Genomic DNA, 20401 nt, shown 5'->3' on the forward strand with positions numbered 1-20401 from the left:
CCAGGTTTTACTTTCTGCCTCCATATACGAAAAGGGCAGGGATTCCACTGCCCCCCACCCCATATGCTTTGTAAATCTCCATGCCCCATCTCGAGGCTCCAAAGTGACCCCGCTGAGGTGAGTGGCTCTCTCCACTGAGAGTCATTGCCCTTGGGAGTCAGAGTAAAGGTGTGGAGGCTTCCAATCCCCCCATGCACCCACTCAAGTCACCACTAAGGGAAGGCAGAGCCCCTTAGGGTTGTGGGCAGCTCAGAGACGTGTGCCCGGAGCATGGCACCCCGGCGATGTTTAGACAGAGCCCACAGATAGAATCTCAAGAAACCAGCTGTGAACGATTAGGTGATAGTCCCTCTCTCCAGCAAATACCTATTCTTGGGGAGAACCAGCTCTTCAAAAAGGGGAAAGAAAGGTATTTCCTGAGCCTTACCAAGTGTCAGGCACTTTGTCGGTATCGTCGCATTCAAAATCAAAACCTAAAACCATCTTCAGAGGCATTCACTTCGTCCCACCGACTCAGTGGTCTGCATGAGTCACTGCCAACCTCTTTCCTGCACTGAATGTTCTCACCTCCAGGAAGTCCTTCTGCCTATCTAATCTGCCTCTCTCTTGCTGCAGTTTGAGCCCATTTTCTCTCCTTTGAGCCCCAGTGGAAAGGGAGGAGAAGTCAGTCTCCTTTGTCTAATAAATATTCATATTCAGGGAGGATGTGTACTGAGGAAAAAGTGCACAGATGAAATGGCCCTGAGAAGTTAAACGTCAGGTACATCACTAAGAGCAGCTGTGTGATATGACAATGGCCGTTTAGCCTTTCCAACTTCATACTTGTTTTTTCAGTTTTCTGTCATATAATTCCATCTGATTATTTCTCCAGTGTCCTTTCCACATCCCTCTTAAAATGCATTGATGAAGGCTGGATCTAGCCCGGTTTTCTAATAAGGTGCCAAAGACTGAGTTCTTTCTGGTAAGAAGGATTGACTCCAAGGTGACTATAAATTCCACTCATTCATTCGTTTTCTCTCCCCCCACCAATTGTATTGTATGGCAGGCTTGCTGTATTCCCCTTATGGTTCACCGAGACCGCTGGGTCCTCTTCTGCAGGGCCGGAGTTTTACATCAGCTTTTTCTCCACGACTCACTAGGAGACCCAGATGCAGGGAGGTGCTCAGGGAGAGGGAAGCCCAGCCCTTCTGACGTCACAGAGGAGCCAGGTGCCACTGAGAGGTGCCACCTTTCCAACCTCTAATCTGGAGCTCTCCTCGCCAGGTGGAGTGGTCAGGTGATGCAGAGCAGGACGTTTGTGATTCTAACTCTCCAGTAACGATCTCCACTGCACCACCCAGCTCCTTAAATCCATCACGGCCCACATTCTCTCTGACCTTCACAAGTTTGGACTGGGGAAAGAGCAGATCTTCAGCTCACCTAGTTCGTCTGCTTCTGATCACATCACATATTTACTGAGCCCCACCAGGCCCTACGGTTGGGCCAGGGACTCAGTAGTTAAGAAGGCCTGGTCCTGCTGGCCTGGGCCATATGGTCCTGAAGACAGAGGAGTAACCAGTTAATCAGTGAAGTGCAGAGAGCATGTGGAGTGCCTGGGAGACCTGGGGGAGGAGGACCGCACCATGGGCTGGAAGTGGGGAGACAGAAAATCTTCTTTTCTTTTTAAATTGAAGTGTAGTTGATTCACAATGTTATGCTAATTTCTGCTGTACAGCAAAATGATTCAGCAAAGTGATATATATGTATACCTATATATACTTTCTTTTTTATATTCTTCTCCATTATGGTTTATCACAGGATATTGAATATAGTTCCCTGCGCTATAAAGTAGGACCTTGTTTATCCACTCTATATATAATAGTTTGCATCTGCTAACCCCAACATTTTTGAGAAAACTTCTTGAAGGACGAAACTTCTGATGTAAAACTTTTGAGAATAAATAGTCCCCAGCGTTTTTGTATGGGAAGGAAGAGCAGACCAAAGGAACAGTGTGTGCAAAAGCTTAGAGGCTGGGGCAGTATGATGGGGAAACTGCAGGTAGTTCCATCTGCATAGGGTGGAGAATTGACGAGAACAGTGGCAGGAAATCATATGCTTGCAAAGGATTTGTAAGCTATGCCACAAGGGTTTTTTATTTTTTTTCCCTTGGGCTTGTTATTCATTCATTTAACAAATCTTTATTGAGCACTTACTATATGCCAGGAACTGTTATAAATACTGGGGGTAGAGCAGTAAACAGAAAAACACATGATTGCTGCTTTCCTGGAGCTTATATTCTAGTTAAAGGTGTTACTATGCTCCTCAACACCAGTACATTCAGCAACTGATGAGAAAATAAAACCGGGATGCAATGAAAGGAAAGGACTGGGCAGAGGTTGGGGAGGATGTCTTTAGCTAGAGTGGTCAGGGCAGGCCTCCCTGAGGAAGTATTTGAGTTAATATGTGGCTGAGGAGGAGGCAGCCAAGTGCAGATATAGGAGGGTCTGCTCCAGCAGAGGGGACAGCAAGAGCAAAGGCACATTCATGGGACTGAGAGGATGGTCACTGCGGCTGAAGCCCACTGAGGAGGCAGGGAATCAGTCAGGCCTTGAAGACTATGGTCCAGAGTTTGGAGTCATTCAATTGCAACAGGAAACCATTGGAGGGTGATAAATAGAGGAGAGATCACTCTGGCTTCTGAGAAGAGAAAATATTGTGAGAGCGGAAGGGACAGCTGGGGGACTAGTTAAGGAGGTGTATCAATTAGCTATGGCTGTGTAACAAATTACCCCAAAATATAGTTTAAAGAACATAATTCCTCATGAGACCTCTGGTCAATCAAACCATTCTGATCCAGGCCAGGCTTAGCCAATCTAGTCTGGGTTCATGTGTTGGTGGGTTAGCTAGTGACTTCACTGAGGGTTTGCTGGTCTACAACAGCCTTGACTGAGATGTCTAGTCTCTGCTCCATGCAGGTCATCCTCTAACCGGCTAGCCTGGGCTGGTGCTCACGGTGGTGGCAACATTCCAGGAAGTGCACAAGGTCTCCTGAGACCTAGGTTCAAAACTGGCACACTGTAACTGCATGTAGTTCTCAATGGCCAAAGCAAGTCCCAAGGTCAGCGCAGAGTCCAGGGTGGAGAAGTAGACTCTGCCTATAGAAGGAAGGCACTGCAAAGTCAATTGCCAAGGGCCTGGATGTAGGGGGGAATAAAGGATTATGGCCATTTTTGCGATCAACCTACCACAAGAGGCTGTCATGTAGTTCAAGAAAGAGCAGTTGGAGGCTTAAAATACTATGATCATGGTGGAAGCAAAGAACTGAGAATACACTTTAGAGGTAGAGTTGATAGAATTTGTCACTGAATTGGAGGCAGGCATGAGGGAGAGGAGTCAAGGATAACACTTGAGTCATCCTTTGGCCAGAGTGACTGTTGGGTGTGCCTAAAATGAGCTGGTGGGGTGCCGGGGGGAGGGAGGCAGGAGCCAGGGATTCAGCTGGGGCTGGTTGGGTGGGAGACGCGGTCAGCATCCGTGATGCTGCTCCAGTGGTCGCGATGGGCCACTCCTGACAGGTAATCACAAGGAGAGTGATGTGATGAAGGACAGATGGGAGGGGTAAGCCCAGACGTAGGCTGTATTTGTTTCCTAGGGCTGCTGTAAAAAGTACCACGTACTGACTGGCTGAAAACAACAGACCTTGGTTTTCTCAGTTTTCAAGGGCAGAAGTCCCAAATCAAGGTGTTGGTAGGGCCATGTTCCTTCTGCGGCCTCTAGAGAAGGATCTTTCCCCCTCCTCGTCCAGCTTCTGGTGCCCCAGGTGTTCCTGGGCACGTGGAAGCGTCACTCCAATTTCTGCCCTCATCTTCACATGCTTGTCTTCTCTGTGTGTCTCTGTTCTTTCTGTAAGGACACCAATCAGATTAAATTACGGCCCACACTACAACCTCATCTTAGCCTGATTATATCTGCAAAGACCTTATTTCCAAATGAGGTCCCAATCCCAGGTTCCAGGGGGTTAGGACTTCAACGTATCCTTCTGGGGACACAATGTAACCCATAACACAGAGAGACCAAAAGTGAGGAGTTGGAGGCCCAGAGAGAGGCGGAGAGTTTCCCAGGAAGCCCTTGAGCTCATGCCAGAGTTGGCTCTGGAACCCACGCTCTTGACCCACTCCCTGACCTGGCCTTCCCACCACGCCCTACTGCCCACACTGCCCATCTCTGCCCAGTGGACGATCCAGAGTTTGGGTCCCAGGCTGGTGGCCCCAGGAGCAGAGCTGTCACTCTGCTGGGACACTCAGAGAGCCAGGGCCTCCAAGAGATTGTCCCCGGGCCCCCAGACCCTGGTTGCTGGACTTGCTTATCAACATGCAACCCTCTACACAAAGTGAACTAATCTTAGCAGGAGGTCAGGCCCAGCCCCTGCTGTGCTGAATGCCACATCCTCAAGGGATTGCTTGGGGTTCCCAGACCCCCGAGCGGTGAAATGCTGTGAGAACCCCACCTCTCGGACCCCAGATGCTCCTGCAGAGCCCGGTGCAGGCTTCCCTGTGGCCCAGCACAGTTGGGAAAAGGGAGGGAAAATGAATGCTGGGAAGAGACTTTGCCCCACCCCAGCTGCTGGGGCCACATGGGTGCTCTCTGGGGGTCCAGAGACCTCACAGGAACTAGGAGTATCCAAGTCAGCTTCCTGACTTTCTGGGCAAATGATCCCATGGTGAGCCCCAAGATAATGAAGAGAGGGAGAGGCTTGTCAGCAAGCTCAAGCCAGAGTCCACTGGCAGACAGCCACACCTGCTGCACACCGTACTCTAGGAGCTTATAAACTCTGAAATGACCTCGTGCATCGTACCATTACATTGCATTTTCTGAAAGAAACAGACATATATACCAGGAGCAGATTTACACGGGTACCATCCCCTGGTTTATGACAAAGGTGACACAGCAGTGCAGTGGGGAAAAGATGATCTTCTCCATAAATCAGGCTGGTCAATTAAATATCCCCATGGAAAAAAATATTGACCCTCTGCCTCCCACCAGATGCAAAAATCAGTTCCAGATGGGTGCAGACTGTGAAAGCTTTTAGAAGAAAAGAAGACAATCTCCATGATCTTGGCATAGGCAAAAAAATTTTCAATAGAACACAAAATAATAAGAGAAAATATTAATAAATTATAGTATAGTAAAAGTAGAGACTTCTGCTCATTAAAAGACATCCCTAAGAGAGTGAAAAGGCAAGTGACCCAAGTGGGAGAAAATATTTCTGAGAAAGTGCTCGTATCCAGATGACATACTGTTTAACTCCTATGAACCAATAAGAAAAAAGTAGGCAACTCAACAGAAAAATGGCCAAAATCTTACATAAACAATTCACAGAAATTAGGCAAGTGACCAGTAAACATAAGAAATTTCATTAGTCATCAGGATTGCAAATTTAAAATACTATGCAATACCACTAATACCCACCAGTACCACTAAGACCCACTAAAAATACTATGCAGTGTACCACTGATACCCACCAGTACCACTAATAGCCACTAAAGATACTATGTAGTACCACTAATACCCACCAGTACCACTAATACCCACTAAAAATACTATGCAGTACCACTAATACCCACTAAAAATACTATGCAGTACCACTAATACCCTTGGTGACAGTACCAAGGGTAGGTGAGAATGCAGACGAACCAGCACTCACACTGCCACTAGGATGGTAACTTAGCACAACCACTTTGGGAAACTGGCAATATCTACAAAAGTCAAATATACACCCTACCCATGGTCCAGTATTTTCATTCCTAGACACATGCTTAACAGAACTGTATACATATGTGCACCAAAACTCTGTACTAGAATGTTCATAGCAGCTTTATTCAATATAGCCAAGTTCTGGAATCAGCACAAATATCCATCAGCAGTGGAAAGGATAACTTGCAGTATATTCATATCACGGAATACTGTATAGAAGAGAGAATGAACAGACATGGATGAATGAACCACCCAAACGATATTGTGCAAAAATAGCAAGATAGACAAGGCAACAGCTGTATACAGTTCCACGTATACAGCAGTCAACCCAGCAAAGGAATCTCCGGCCTTAGGAGTCAGGATAGTGGCAGGAGGGGCTGGAGGGGGCACCTGGAATGCTGGTTACACAGAGGTTCACTGCTGAAAATTCACTGAGCTGTACACTTGGGATTTGTGTCTTTTATGCAGGTATGTTGTACTTTAATTAAAGTCCCTTTAAGAAACAGTACACTAGATGTTTTTCTAAGAGAGTTCTGGTTTTGTTTGCTAAAGACAATAAGAGCCTCAAAATGGAGACGGTTCAGGTCCCCTGCACCTGCAAGGTGAAGGTGGCAGGGGTTCAAACTTCCAGTCATAAGATAAATAAGTCCTGGGGATTCGTGTATAGCACGGTGACTATGGTTGATGATGGGGTGCTGTGTATTTGGGGGTTGCTAAGAGAGTTGATCTTGGAAATTCTCATCACAAGAAAAAATTACATTGTACAACTGAAACTAGTATCATGCGTGTCAATTATATCTCAATTAAAAAATTTTGAAAAATAGAAATCAAGGACAGCCTCAAAAGTGAGGCGGTTCAGGTCCCCTCCCCTCCCATCCTCTCCCGTCCCCTCCACAGCGGCAGTTCCCTCTCCACACCACAAGGTGGGGCTCGATCACAGCGGAAGACCTGCATCTGCACAAGTCTGACCCGGCAGCTGGTAGAGCCCTCAGCACACGAGGGACAGTTGGACCCTGGCACCAGCTTGAGCCCAGAGTGGGTGGGTGAAGCCCAGCTGTTCACACACCAGCTGAGGGCCCCTGGGCACATCACTTCTCTGAAGCTTCCATTCTTCCCCACAGATGAAGGCAAGAAATGCAATTTGAAACAACAATGAGGTATTACTTTATATCTAATGAGACAGGAAAATACTAGTTAGCTGGGGAATGCCAAAGTTGGCCCAGATATGGAAATGAAGGAAGCTTCAAACCTTGCTGTAGGTAGTGTAGGTCACTGTGGCCTTTCTTGGTGAAGTTACACACAGACGTTGCAGTGACGGGCAATTCTACTCCTGGGTGTATATTCCAAAGAAGTTCTGTCACAGGAGATACATTTGAGGGTGTTCACTCAGTGTTGACAGAGGTAGCTGAGTGCTGGAGGCCGTCCATGCGTGGGAAGGTGGATGGCAAAACGTGGTGGGTGGAAAAGGTGGAAACGGGATGAGATGTGACACAATAACCTTCATACAAACTAAAAATATGTATGTATAAACAGTGCATTGCTTATAAGAACATGTATAAATGCATTAGGACAGCTGGAATGGGATTTGGAAGGAAGGAAGGGAGGGAGGAGGGAAGGAAGGGAGGAGGGAGAGAAGGAGGGAAGGAAAAGAAAATGTAGCTGAGAATACCAAGTTTCTAGGGTGTTGTGAAAAGAATCTCAGGGAAGTTTCCATAAGTTTCTAGCACTTAGTGGGCGCCCCATTAATTATTTTCTACTAGTGCCTTTATACATTAATGTTTATTGAGTGCCCACTGTGTGTCAGGCAATGTACTAGGCTCTGTAACACAATAATGAATAAAGAAAAAGAAAAATTCCTGTCACCATGGAGCTGCCATTCTAGTACCTTTGAGTCTTATTCCACAAACTTGGGTATAAAAGAAATGGCACATTTCCCTAAATTAAATTACTATGAACCCTTTTTGTGGATTAAATTTTGTGCCCCTGTCATGCTGGTCTGGTGGGAGATTCCATTTCAGTCGTCTGTGGGGTTCCCTCCCTCACACCCCCAGGGACCCAGGACATTACCCAGAGCAGTACAGGGGGTGTGCAGGATTCCCGGCATCTGGTGTCAGTCTACACTGGTCACTGCTGAATCACTATGGGTCACAGCCCACAAAAGCCTAACTAACAGTCAGCTCCACTGGCTCTGCACCAAGCTGGTTCAAGGGTTTCTGCTGGGAGGCCCCATGGCTACAATCCTGCCTCCTGAGATGGGTCGCACTGCCATCTCTCCCAGGAAGGGCCCAGCACCTCCAAGGCACTGCCAACAACACAGGTACCTGTGCATCGAGGCTGTGCTGGCACTCTTTCCCCCGCCTATGCTTTCTTCTCACCCCCATGCTCACCTCAAAGAGCCCAGGCTTCCAGGCCAAGGCAGGCTGGCTGGCTGTCTGCAGATACCTGCTGCTCCTGGCCTGGCACAGGTGACCAGGAGCTGGTCTCCTCCGGAAAGGTGTCAGGGGAGGGGTGAGGGCGGGGAGAGCCGCAGAGAGCCGGGCACAAAGAATTCTCAGCTTTTAACTTCTTCTCCAAGAGCACAAACAAGACACAAATTAAAATCACCAGAGATAGCCCTGACGTCATTCGTATTTCTAGGTGTTTATCCAACACACAATGGTTGAGCACTTACTGGTGGGTGATCTAGGCACTGGGAGGGGGGCCTTCCGTGAGTGGTGTGATGGTGGGCGGGGCTGTGAAGAGGATGACCGCAAGGTGGCTGTGCCAGTCCAGGTTATCTGATTGCCAACAATAACCGACTCTGGCACACACACACACACACACAAGTGTGTGTGTACATGTGTGAATATGCATGTTTGTATGGTAGGTATACATGTATGTATATAATGCATGTGTGTGTGTATGGCATCAAGTAGATTCTAGAATCAACCTAACCACTTCCAGATCTGGTATCTATGCCTGAGATACAAATTCCAGGGAGAGGGTCTGATTGTCATCTCCAAGGTCAGGGCCCCATCCCTTGGCCCAGGGAGCATCCTTACAGATTATTCCACCAAGTCCACAGGCAGGGGGAGAAGGTAGTTCCCCCAAGGGACCTGGGGTACTTATCGGTTATCTATTGCTGGGGGAGAGTTTCCCTCAAACAATAACAAAGACTGATCGTCTCACCGTTTCTGTGGGTCAGGAATCAGGGAGCAGCTTGGCTGGGATGGCTCCTGAGGTTACAGTCAAGCTGTCGGTCAACTGTGGTCATGTGAAGGCATGGCCAGGGCTGAGGACCCGCTGCCAAGGTGGCTCACTCGCGTGGGTGGCTGCTCAGTGCTGGTGGCGGGGAGGAAGCCTCAGTTCCTCTCCACGCGCATCTCTCCACAGGGCCGCTCGGGTATCCTGATGACACGGCACCGGCTTCCTCTGAGCAAGGCAGGAGCCTCCCGTCCTTGATGCTTCCGCCTCCGAAGTCACACACACCATCACATCTGGTCTGTCTAATGTCTGTCAGTCACACAGCTCTGCTTTATTCATCGTGGGAGGGGACAACACAAGGCAGGGAGTTGAGAGTCATGGGGGCCATTGTGGGGACCAGCTGCCACAGGTGCCACTCAAGGAGGTAAGACAAGCAGAAATAACAGATGTTCACACAAGGATGATGCCCTTGGAGCTCACCATCTAGAGGAAGAATGTAAGATGGCAGAGCCAATGAGTAACTACTCAGCTGAGGAAAACCCCCCATAATGGAAAGAGGAACGAAGAGGAGGGTAGGAACCCAAAGAGGCAGCAAGTAACCTCAGCTGGAGGAGTCAAGGAGGGCCCCCCAGAGAAGATGACATTTGAGTTGCACCTTGAGCATAAATAGAAGCTCACCAGGCAGAGATGGGAGGAAGGGCAGTCCAGGCAAAGACAGGAGGTGGGAAGTGAGTGGAGTCAGTTCTGCAGAAGAGAAAGCCTTTGAAACGACCCAAGGACTGCCTACCTGTGGCAGACCTGCTCCCAGGCCTGCCTTAGCTTTCTGCTTGGATTCTCTGCTGGAAGTACCCACTTTCCCCAGCTAACTGGCCCCTCGGGGAGAGATCACAGGCCTGCCATTCCAAAAGAAAGGCTGGACTCTTAATGGGCACTTCCCTCTACCCCAGCAGAGAACTGGGTGGGTGGGGCTGTGGGCAGCCAGTCAGGGCCCTACCAACCCACTGGGCCATCCCCGATCCCCCCACAGCATCCCCCAAAACACACACACAAATTCCCACTGGTTTCAGGCCAGCGGGATATAGCTTCAGCAGGGCCAGGGGAGCCGCTTTTCCTAAGGCATCCGCCTCCCCCAGGACGCATTAGGCAGGCTTCGCTGGTCAGAGCAGGGCGAGTCTGCAGAGAAACAGGCTCAGGGGGGCCTCACATCTCCAGAGGGGAGGGGGCCATCTGGCCCCAGCTGTAGAAGCAACGAAAGGGGGGTACACAGTGGCCTTCTCGCCACCCCCTACCATGGCAGAAGGGAGGTGAAGGAGGAGGAAGAGGAGGAGAGGAAATTAAGATGCAGGCAGCGATGGCACTATCGCATCCTAAATAGTCAAGGGCCAGAGTCAAGTCCATGCTTCCTGCCGGCAGAGCCCAGCGCCTGGGAGCCGAGGGCCCCTCCCCACAGGGTCCCGGGAGCTACAGGGGCTGCCACCAGGGACCCAGGCAGGAGGGTAGGGGCTGCAGCTCTGCCCACTCCCAGCACATGTCTCCTGGGCCCACACTGAACACAAGCCCACTAGCTGCAAAGTATTAACCAACTCTCAGATTCAGGAAAAATTCCCGTGGCCACCAAGCTTGGAGGGACAGGATTTGTCCCAGATCTGCAGAAACCTCTGAGGTGGAGGGTAAGGCCTTAAACAACTTAAACACTTAAACAACTCTGGGCACTGGCATGGAGAAGGGCAGGGCTTGCCAAACACACCCAGTTAAGAAGTTGCAGAGTCAAGACTCATCCCAGGTATTTTGACGAGGAAGCCTTGCTCTCTCTTTAAATCATTCGTGGCCTAAAGCATTCAGTCAACTTGCAGCAAACATTTACTGAGCTCTTCCTATGTGACAAAGACTGCTCAGCTGTGAGATTCTGTGATGAACAAAACCAGACATAATTCCACTACACGGAGCTTGCAGGTTAGTTGGGGAAACAGGCCTTAAATAAGTTCAAAAATACATAATTGCTAAGTGTGATAAGCTTTGTAAAGAAAAGAATGGGTTTATTCATAGAAAACAATTGGGGAAGGGGTGACCTCCTTCAGAGGGTAATCAGGGAAGATGCTTTTGAGGAAGTACTTTTAAATCCTGCTTAAGTACAGCAGAAATGAGATTAAATGAAATTAGTCAGGATCGATTAATAATGTCTGCCATGGCCACTGAATTAAGAGGTGGTGGTATGCATGCCAGATACTTGTTTCACCTGTTTTATGCCCTCACCTAGGATCCCTGCTACCCAAAGTAGAACTAGATGTAATTCTAATTCTCCTGGAATTCACTGTGAGATAGAGTGGATAAACATTTGCAGAAGAAGCCATGGTACAAGGCAGCTCACTAGTTTCATTAGTAGAAAAATCAAGGAAGTGAAATAGAAGCGGTGAGGGAGTGATCGATTGCCACTAGGGTGAAGTTAGTGAGGCCTTGAAGGACATGGCATTTGGGAGCTTGTTGAAAAGAAGGCCCTCATTTTAAAGAGAAGAAGGTACTTAGCATCAGAGAATGTCAGAACTTCTCTGGCCTTGGTTGGAAGGACAGTTAATTCCTGCTCTGATCGCCTCCACATTCATAACAATCTCTGCTTGAAGATACTTCTCCACATGTGCTCAGAGTCTCACCACGGACCCTCAGTGAGAACCGACCTTCTTCCATCAGCCTCCCTACACTCAGCATCCCATCAAGTGGTCCATCAAGACAACTCAGGGCTCTCCACTGCTACCACAGCTGCGCAGGCAGCTTAGACCCCACCAGATGTAAAACAAAGTCCTTAAGAAGCAATTGTTGGGTCCATCTAAACACTCCTAGAGCAGCCTGCACCTACCCTTCACTGCACTTATCACAATTGTAATCAAGCCTTTCTGTGGCTCTTGATTCGTGGCCTGTAAGTCCTAAGAGAATAGGGATGGTATCTTGGCATAACCGCCACTGAATCCCCAGTGCCTGGCCCATAGCGGGCCACTTAACAATTCTTTATTGATTGAGTGAACTGTTACAGAACAGAAAGAGTTGAGACAATGTTGAGAAGCTGAAAGTTTTGGCCTTGCCCCAGGGACCACTGGTCCTCGAGACTGGTTAGCAGAGGGTGATAGCAATATGGTGGCAGCTCCTCTTGAGTCCTGCTCCCAGCCTCAGGCATGGAAGATCCCCAGGAGGAGGTCGTGAGCCCATATCCTCTGCATTCTCCAGCCCACAGCCTGGTCACTTCTCACAGTTTAGAAGAGGCCAAAGCTTCTTGTGCTCACTCTGTGGGTCCTGTGCTATGTGCTGCTGCCTACGAGGTGGGATCCTTGCCCCTAGGAAGCTGACAGTCCATTGGGGAGAGTAGACTAGACTGACAATCAATGAAGTGGGTCGAATGCATAGAGAATCAGTGTGTGAGAACTCACCAAGGAGTTTCATGAGGATGGGCTAGCCTCAGAAGTCTCCTGGGAGTCAGGTCTGCTAGGACGCATAGACCTTGGATAGACAAGTGGGGAAGAGACTACTCAGAGAAGGGGGCCTTCCATGGGAGAGGGAAGAATGAAGTGGGATAAAGAAGGACGTGGGCATGGTGGGAGAAGTCTTAGGTAGGTGTGCAGACTGGGAAGAAAGGCAGAGTGGAGCCAACCCATGGTGGACCTTGGTTGCTAGCCTGGGATTTGGAAGTTGAGCCTATGGACAATGGAAAGCCACCATGACCTTCTAGACAAGGAGCCCAGAGCTGGTTGTCTGGGGCTTCAGGGGCAATGGGCAGAAGACAGAGCCATGCCCCCTTGGAGGCCAGACTTTGTACACAAGGGGAGAAAGGCCCCAGGGAGTCAGCAATGGATGACTCCTCTAGACCTTGGTTTTCAGAACGTGCCTCATCAAAGGAGCTGGTTGCCTTATTAGTTCCCCCAAACAGCACGTCTTCCGTAGATCAAGACTCCGGTGGAAACACAATGGCCACAAAAGTGGTTTTTGTGTCTTGGCTTTCTGGGCCTCCCACTCCCCCCTCCCTCCAAAATCTGTTCTCCATTATTGGCCAGACAAAGCCCATCCCAAGATGCCCGCGTCTCCGTTGCAGCTATCATCTGTCCTTTCTCACCCGTGCACTTGCCCGTCTGCGCCTCCACGAAATCTTTCATCCCATCCACACTGTAAGAATTCAAAGTAAGGAGGTTCATGTTGTCAAAGAAGCCTTGATCTGAATGCCTTCCCCCCACTTTCTCCTTAAATGAGTTGTTAACAGGAACCCAAGTGTCTGTTGAACCTAAAATACTTTTTTTTTTTTTTTTTTTTTTTTAAATAACATTTCAAGGTAACTTACGGCGCGCACTTTAAGAGGCGAGGGCTCAGCGTGTCCCCGACGGCTTCCTCCTTGAAGCTCTGGTCTTCAGGGCTGTGGGAGGCATCCAATCAGACAGGCCGCCGCTGAGGGCCAGGGGAGGGGGCTGCAGTGGTTTTATCTCAGATTCGAGCTAAGACCATGAAATGGAAGGCAGGGGGAAAGTGAGTGAGCGAGCGAGCGAGCGTGTGTGCCTGTGTGTGCGTGTCTGTGTGCGCACGGCCAGAATAATGAGTCGCACTAATTCATAGAATTCCATTTTGGCCATCACACACGGCTCCCTTTTCTCTTGAAGGCCACTTTGAAAAATCCCGTTTTCATAAGTCATTTACTTCCCCTAGGAGGGCAGGCCTTCTAAAAATATTCCCCATTTCTTACACCTCGGAAGCAAATTATTTATGTTAGAGCAGCTTCGTTATCCTGGCCCCACTGGGCCAGCTTGGAAATGGAGGTGACTTCAAGAAGCCACCACTGTCAATGGCAAAGTCCTCGAGGGGTCTGCTCCCGACAAGGCAAGGCGAGGCTTTCCACCGGACCTGCAGGGCCAAGAGAACATTCGCAGGTCGATAAGGAGAAGTTCTGTTGTGTCTTTCCACAAATATTTAGGTACCAGGCACGGTGCTAGATAGTGAACAGTGAACAGACATACAGGTCCTCAATCACATCTCAGTGAGGAGAGATAGATGCTTGATGAATACACATGTTAATAGGATATGTTGAGAGCATGAGGGTGAACTGCGGGGGTGGTGGTGCCTCTGAAGGGTGTACTTGACATTGTACGGGGTGGGTGGTCTGAGTCGTTGGTCGCGGCATCCAAATGACAAGAAGGGATGAGCTGTGCAAAGATCTAGGGGCTGTGTTTTGCAGGGAGGGGAACTGCCAAGAGTGAAGACCTGACGTGGATGAGCTGGGCAAGCTTGGAGGGGAGCGAGGTCAGCTTGGCCAGCGAGGCTGGGGCGAGTGGGCAGTGAGTGGGCAGGGAGTGGGCCGAGGTGAGGTCCACAGAGGCAGGCACACACTCTCTGAGCCTGGAGGCCAAGGCCAAGCCAGTGAAGCTTTGTGCTCCTGTTTCCTCTTCATGCTGACCCCGTCCACAGATTTACTAAGAGCTCAAGCCCCACAAGGTTAAGTGTGCCCCACTAAACAGAGATGCTGGGAAAGTGGCTGGGACTGGCCCACTTGCACCCCCATCTCAATGCTCTGACTCTACCTGGGAAAATGCAATTAAAAATCACCTCTGAAAAGTCAGGGAGGAAGCAAGGCACCGGGTAGGGCACATGCTCTAAATGGAGGTGGAGCCCATCACGGGCCCCCAAGAGGGGAGCTCATCTCCCCCCTCTAATCATTCCCAGGTTCTGTCATTATCCAGCAGGGGAGAGAGAAGCGAGGAGAGGACCGCTCCCTGGAGAAGCCCCTCCATTCTTTCAGTGTCCACGAGCCAATTAAGTCTTAACGTTCGCAAACCTGAAGGCTTTCGTGGGCCGAGCCCATTGGTGCCTCTCCGTAATGAGGGGGGCCTTCAGCTCACCAGGCGTGCTTTCCCAGCAGCTGGTCCCCGCCTCGCCGAGAGGCAACCAGGCCGGGGGCTTCCCTGCGAGATGCACAGCCCCGGGCTCCGGGCTCCGAGGCACAGGGCGGGGAGAGGGCCGAGGCCCCGTTAACAAGAGGGTGGCTCTGACGCACAGCCAAGGCGGGAGCTGTAGAGCAGGGGCCTCCCTGTACCAGGTTCTACCTAGGAGCGGGGGATACAAGGAGGAGCAAAGCAGAGCCCCTGCCCTCGTGAGGCCTCTTGGGGGCTGGGAGGATGCAGGGGAGAAATAACAAGAGAAAACACACGGGAAGGCATAGCTCAGGGCATGCTGAGGGTGGGTGGGAGAGGCCCCTTCTTCAAACTGGGGGTGAGGAAGCCAGGAGAGGCCTCCGGAGATAGAGTGAGGGGCAGCGTGCCCCAGGTGCAGGGAACAGTGTGTGCAAAGGCCCCGGTGAGGGACCTGAAAAATGGGGCTAGAGGGGCGATGATGCCAGGCACGAGGGAGAGACCCAGGTGGGAGCCAGCCTTGTGGAGAGAGGTGGGCAGGGACCGGGGAGTAAGGCAGGAGGTTCTCGCGAGAGCGGCCGCAGGTGGTGGCCAAGGAAAGGGAGAGAGCGAGTGACCGGTGCTGCCGTGGTGCTGCTAAGGCCAGAGATGCATGAACACTCAGGTCCCTCCCTGCCGATCCCCCTAACTCCCTACGAGGTGCCAAGAGAGCCGTCCGCACGAGCAAGGATGGAGGACCCACGTCCCTCTAAAACCCACGTCTGCTCAGGCACTGAGCCTTAGGGCTGCCGGAAAGAGGGCAGAGGGCCCAGTCTATGGAGAGGGTGGGCTTAACTTCACTTCTCAGGTAGCTGCCTGGAGGCGCTGATGGTGAAGAGGAGAGAGTCGTGGTAAGACCCTCCCGGAGTGACGCGAAGATGATAGCCAATCCCCCGGGCCCTGAATGTCCAGGAATCACAGGGACTGGATTCTCTATGGGGTCCAAACCTGTGTGTTTCAAGGCAGGGTTGAGGGATTCCAGGAGTCAGCATCGGCTGGGGGTGATGAGGATGGACCTTGAGGACCCCAAGGACCCTCCCAGGCCTTAAGTCCCAGGATGCCCCTGAGTCTGTGAGCCAAAGGGCCGGGAAGGGGGTGTGGAATGCTCTGTGATCACTTCCCCTGCCCAGCAATGGGGACAGCCCCGCTAAGGGAAGGAGCCCAAGCCCAGGCCCTAGGACCCTGGGCTTTCTCACCAAGACTTTGGTGGCGGTATTTGCCGCATGGCTCTCGCAGGACTCCTGGGTGGAAGCAGCTCTTCTTTAATAAAGAGAGCAGTGGCCAGCACAGAGGCCGCACACCTGCTTGCTACCCCCTTTACAGGCATCCTCAACCCCGGCTTACAGATAAGGACCGTGCTCAGGAGAGTGGCGTGAGTTAACGGCAGCCCAGCGGTGAAGCCGTCTGATGCCAAATGCTAGGCTTTTAGCCCCCTGGTTAAGCCACAAAGCACAGCGTTTGGTGCCTGGTGGCACACGTGGTGCAGCAGGGCCGGCCGTTTGCACTAAGGCAGCAATGGGTGTGTTCGCAGAGCCAGCGAGGAGCTGGACCCCCACTCGACGGTCTCCTCCCGAGACGCCAGGGCCTGGCCACTCTGCAGACTCCCACTGTGGGCCCAGGCTTTCATCACACGCACCCGACACCCCAAGAAGGCAGGGCCCTGGCTGGGTGTCATTGCCCCTAATGAGTTAATTGTAATGGTGGAAGGCATCTCCCCCATTCCCTCCCGGCCCCATCAAAGCGTTCCCGTAATGACACAGAACGATGAATGGAAACTTGCAGGTGGTTAAATGAGTTTTCTTGCCTCTGCAAGGCAGTGGGGAGGGGAAGGGCTGTTTTGTTTAAGGAAAGCAGCCATGCCACTTTGATGCAAAGCTGATTTTCTCAAGAGACGATGCGTGTGAGTGAAGCCAGCACCACGGCGGATAGATGCTCAGAGCGTCACTCTCCTGGGCAGATGGAGGCAACAGGCAGAGATGGACGCAGAGCATGGCCAGGGTGGGTGCAACCAGCTTGCTCTCTCCCCGTCCTAGAAGCACCTCTAGACATTGTCTAAAATGAGGCTCAGGGCTTGCCACTCCTCAGCTCAAAAACGTGCAGTGGCTCCGCATGGCCCCCATGGATGGGTTCTCAAACTTCTAAGGCGTATGTTTGAGAAGTTAAGAATCCTTTGGTTGCAAGTGACCAAAACCAGAACCCAAAGTGCCTAAGCTAAACGAGTAATGCACCAGCTCTTATTAACTGACAAGCCCAAGGCCGGTTTGCCTTCAGATACAGCTTGATCCAGGAGCTTAGTAGTGTTATCAGGACCTGGGTGATCTTTTCCCATCTCTCAGCTCTCCTGCCTTTGTGAGTTTTGTTCTCTGGCAGGTTCTCCTGTCAGATGGCAAGGGAGCTGTAGCTGCTTTAAATGTATCCCTCCTGTCTTTGAGCAGGAGGGAGACCCAGTGCCGCTTCCAGGTCAAACTCAAGCAAACACCCCTTGATTGTCTCTGGGACCTTGGCTTGGATGACAATGACACTCTGAACTGATCACGTCGGCCGGGGCAATGGAGGCTCTAATAGTCAGAACTGGGAGCTGAGCTTGGAACTACTAGGCTAATGTTTGTCCTGGGACGTCCCCAGCCCTAACTATCCTACCTGCTCTTACTTGAACCCCAGAAGGATGCATCATCTGATGTTTACTCACAAACCAGTTTATGCTTTTAGCCAGGGCCACTGTACCTTAGGATAACATTATTTTCCATGGGGTGAGGCAGGAGTTCTTTTATTTGTCTGGATCAGTCCTCTTTCCCCTCCAAGGAAAAGGTTCCAAGGTGAGGCTACTTTCCTGCTTTCACCTATCCAAGGCCCTGTAGGGTGGACCCCACCCCCACCCCAGGCACACAGTCTCCCCTGTAAGTTAGCCCAGAGGAAAGAGAACAAGTGGTTGATCGCTCAGACTCTATGGTCAAGTCTCTTTTCAAAAGAAGTTTTTAATGTAATTTTTATTTTATATTGAGATATAGTTGATTTATCTACGGTCAAGTCTTGGTTTTACCAGGAAAAGTTATTTCACCTCCAGCAGCCTCAGTTTCTTCCTTTCTAAAATGGGGATAATACAAATATCTAAGTTGTCAGGAGAATTCAATAAGATCACACATATGAAGCACCTAGCCCAATGCCAGTGTGGATTAAGCACTCAAAAAGTAGTACTCGTGGGACTTCCCTGGTGGCGCAGTGGTTAAGACTCCGCCTGCCAGTGCAGGGGACACAGGTTCGAGCCCTGGTCCGGGAAGATCCCACATGCCCTGGTCCAGAAATATCCCACATGCGGAGCAACTAAGCCCATGCGCCATAACTACTGAGCCTGCACTCTAGAGCCTGCGAGCCACAACCACTGAGCCCACGTGCCACAACTACTGAAGGCTGCATGCCTAGAGCCTGTGCTCTGCAACAAGAGTAGCCATTACAATGAGAAGCCCACACACCACAACGAAGAGTAGCCCCCATTCGCCACAACTAGAGAAAGCCGGCATGCAACAACGAAGACCCAACGCAGCCAAAAAATTTAATTAAATAAATAAATTAATTAAAAAAAAAATAGCACTCGTGCAGAAGGATGTCTCTGCTGTGCGTCTCACAGGGCCAAAGCTGTCCATCGCGACAAGGGAGGGTTGGCCAGAAGGGGCGGGAGGATGAGCCAGCTGGGGAGCAGTGCCCCGGCATCCTTCAACCTTCTCCTGGTAACTGCTCCCCAATATTATCAGTAAAAACCAACCCTCTGCCGCTCTAGGGAGACAGTGGACCACAGGCCAAATTTGATCATTTGAGGACTATCTGTGAAGGTCCACCCCCCCCCCCCAAGCCAGCTACTGTCTGTTGGCTCCTAGGATGGGCCAGGTACTACACCCGGCATGGCACACACGTTACCTCACTTAAGCACAATGCCCGATCAAGTGGGGACTATCATTAGCCCCATTTTCCAGACTAAGAAACAGGCTCAGAGAAGGTAAGTGGCTTGCCCAAGTTTGCAGAGCTAATAGGTGGCAGAGCTGACGTCCCCACCCAGCGCGGTTGGTCTCAAATCCTGGGCTCGTAACCATCAGTGCTCCGCTGCCGGGCAGGACATCCACAAAGAGGAGGGGGCCCCTGAGCCAGGTGGGCTGTGAAGCCAACCCCCTGCCCTCTGCCCACCTCCTGGAGCACAAATCCTGCCCCTGCAGCAAACTCCAGGCGATAGACCCAGTCCTGTCTTGCTGGCATCCCTGCCCCCACTGAGAGCCACTGGGGGTCCCTCTGCCCATCTGACCACAAGCCCGACATGCCATCCCCACCAGGGTGCCTGACTCCCTGGGTGGGCAGGGACCCTCAAAGTCTGCTCAGCCCGGCCCGGGGCTCAGCCCAGCAGCGACACATTTCCCTCGGGAGCCGTGGAGGGTTAAATGGCTGCGGGCACAAGATGCACTTGGCACCGCCTGCCCAGGCCCTGGTGTGGGTGCGGCCGTCAGAGGGCTGCTTTTCAAGAACCTCAACAACAGCAGTATCTGTAATCCCCCCTCCGAGTTCACTGTGTTCCAGTCTCCAGTGCACTTTCTTATCTGTTCCCTCATCATTTTTATGGATAATTTTACAAGCTAATATTAGTAAGTATGTGTTATGTGCTAGGCTCTGGACTAAGTGCATTTTATACACTATTTGTTCACTCACCCATGAGGTCAACAAATATGTTTAGCTCTTCATTATGGAGACGTTCAAACCCACCCAAAAGAAGGAAGAATGTAATTAACCCAAATGTACTCATTTTCTAATTTTAACAGTTATCAACATTTGGCCATTTTTGCTTCATCAACTCCCACTTTTTCCTTAAACTGGAATATTTTAAAGCGAATCCCAGGATGCCATTTTACCCATAAATACTTCAGCCTCTTTTTTTTTTTCACCCTAACCTCAATACCACTATCACACTCAATCAAATTAACAATAATTTCTTACTATTGTCTAATAGCCAGTTCTTATTCAATTCTTCTCCAAAATGCCTTTTCACAGTCAACAAATATTTTCAGGCACCAACTACACTCGAGGCTCAGTGGCAGGCACTGAGAGGGCAGCAAGAAAGAGACAGGGTCCCGGCCCTTGTGGGGCACACGTCACGTTGGGGAGGTGGATCACACACTAGAGAAAAGTAAACACAGTAATTTCAAATAGAAATATGGACCAGGAAGAAAGCTAAAGAAGGAACAAGGCGTGAGACACACGCATGGATGGTGTGCCAGGCAGAGAGATGGCAGGTGCAAAGGCCCTGTGGCTGAAATGACTGTGAAAGGCAGCAGGGAAAGTATAAGTGAGGAGAGAGGCTGCTGTGTATTGCTGAGTGAGATGGGAATCACAGAAAGATTTTAAAATGAGAAGGGCACCCCTTCCACTTTCTGGAAAGCCTAATCTGGTCACAGGAGAAGACGTGCACCTGGGTTCATTCCTATCCATCCTTAAATTCCAGGAAGCTGCTCCTCCCTCCAGATGGATTTACCAAAGGCAGGAAGCCTGTATCCCGAGGACGGTTGAACATTCTGATAGGTCCTGGCACACCTGGA

The sequence above is a fragment of the Balaenoptera ricei genome, chromosome 19 (assembly GCF_028023285.1).
Source record: "Balaenoptera ricei isolate mBalRic1 chromosome 19, mBalRic1.hap2, whole genome shotgun sequence".
In the NCBI taxonomy this organism is placed as follows: domain Eukaryota; kingdom Metazoa; phylum Chordata; class Mammalia; order Artiodactyla; family Balaenopteridae; genus Balaenoptera; species Balaenoptera ricei.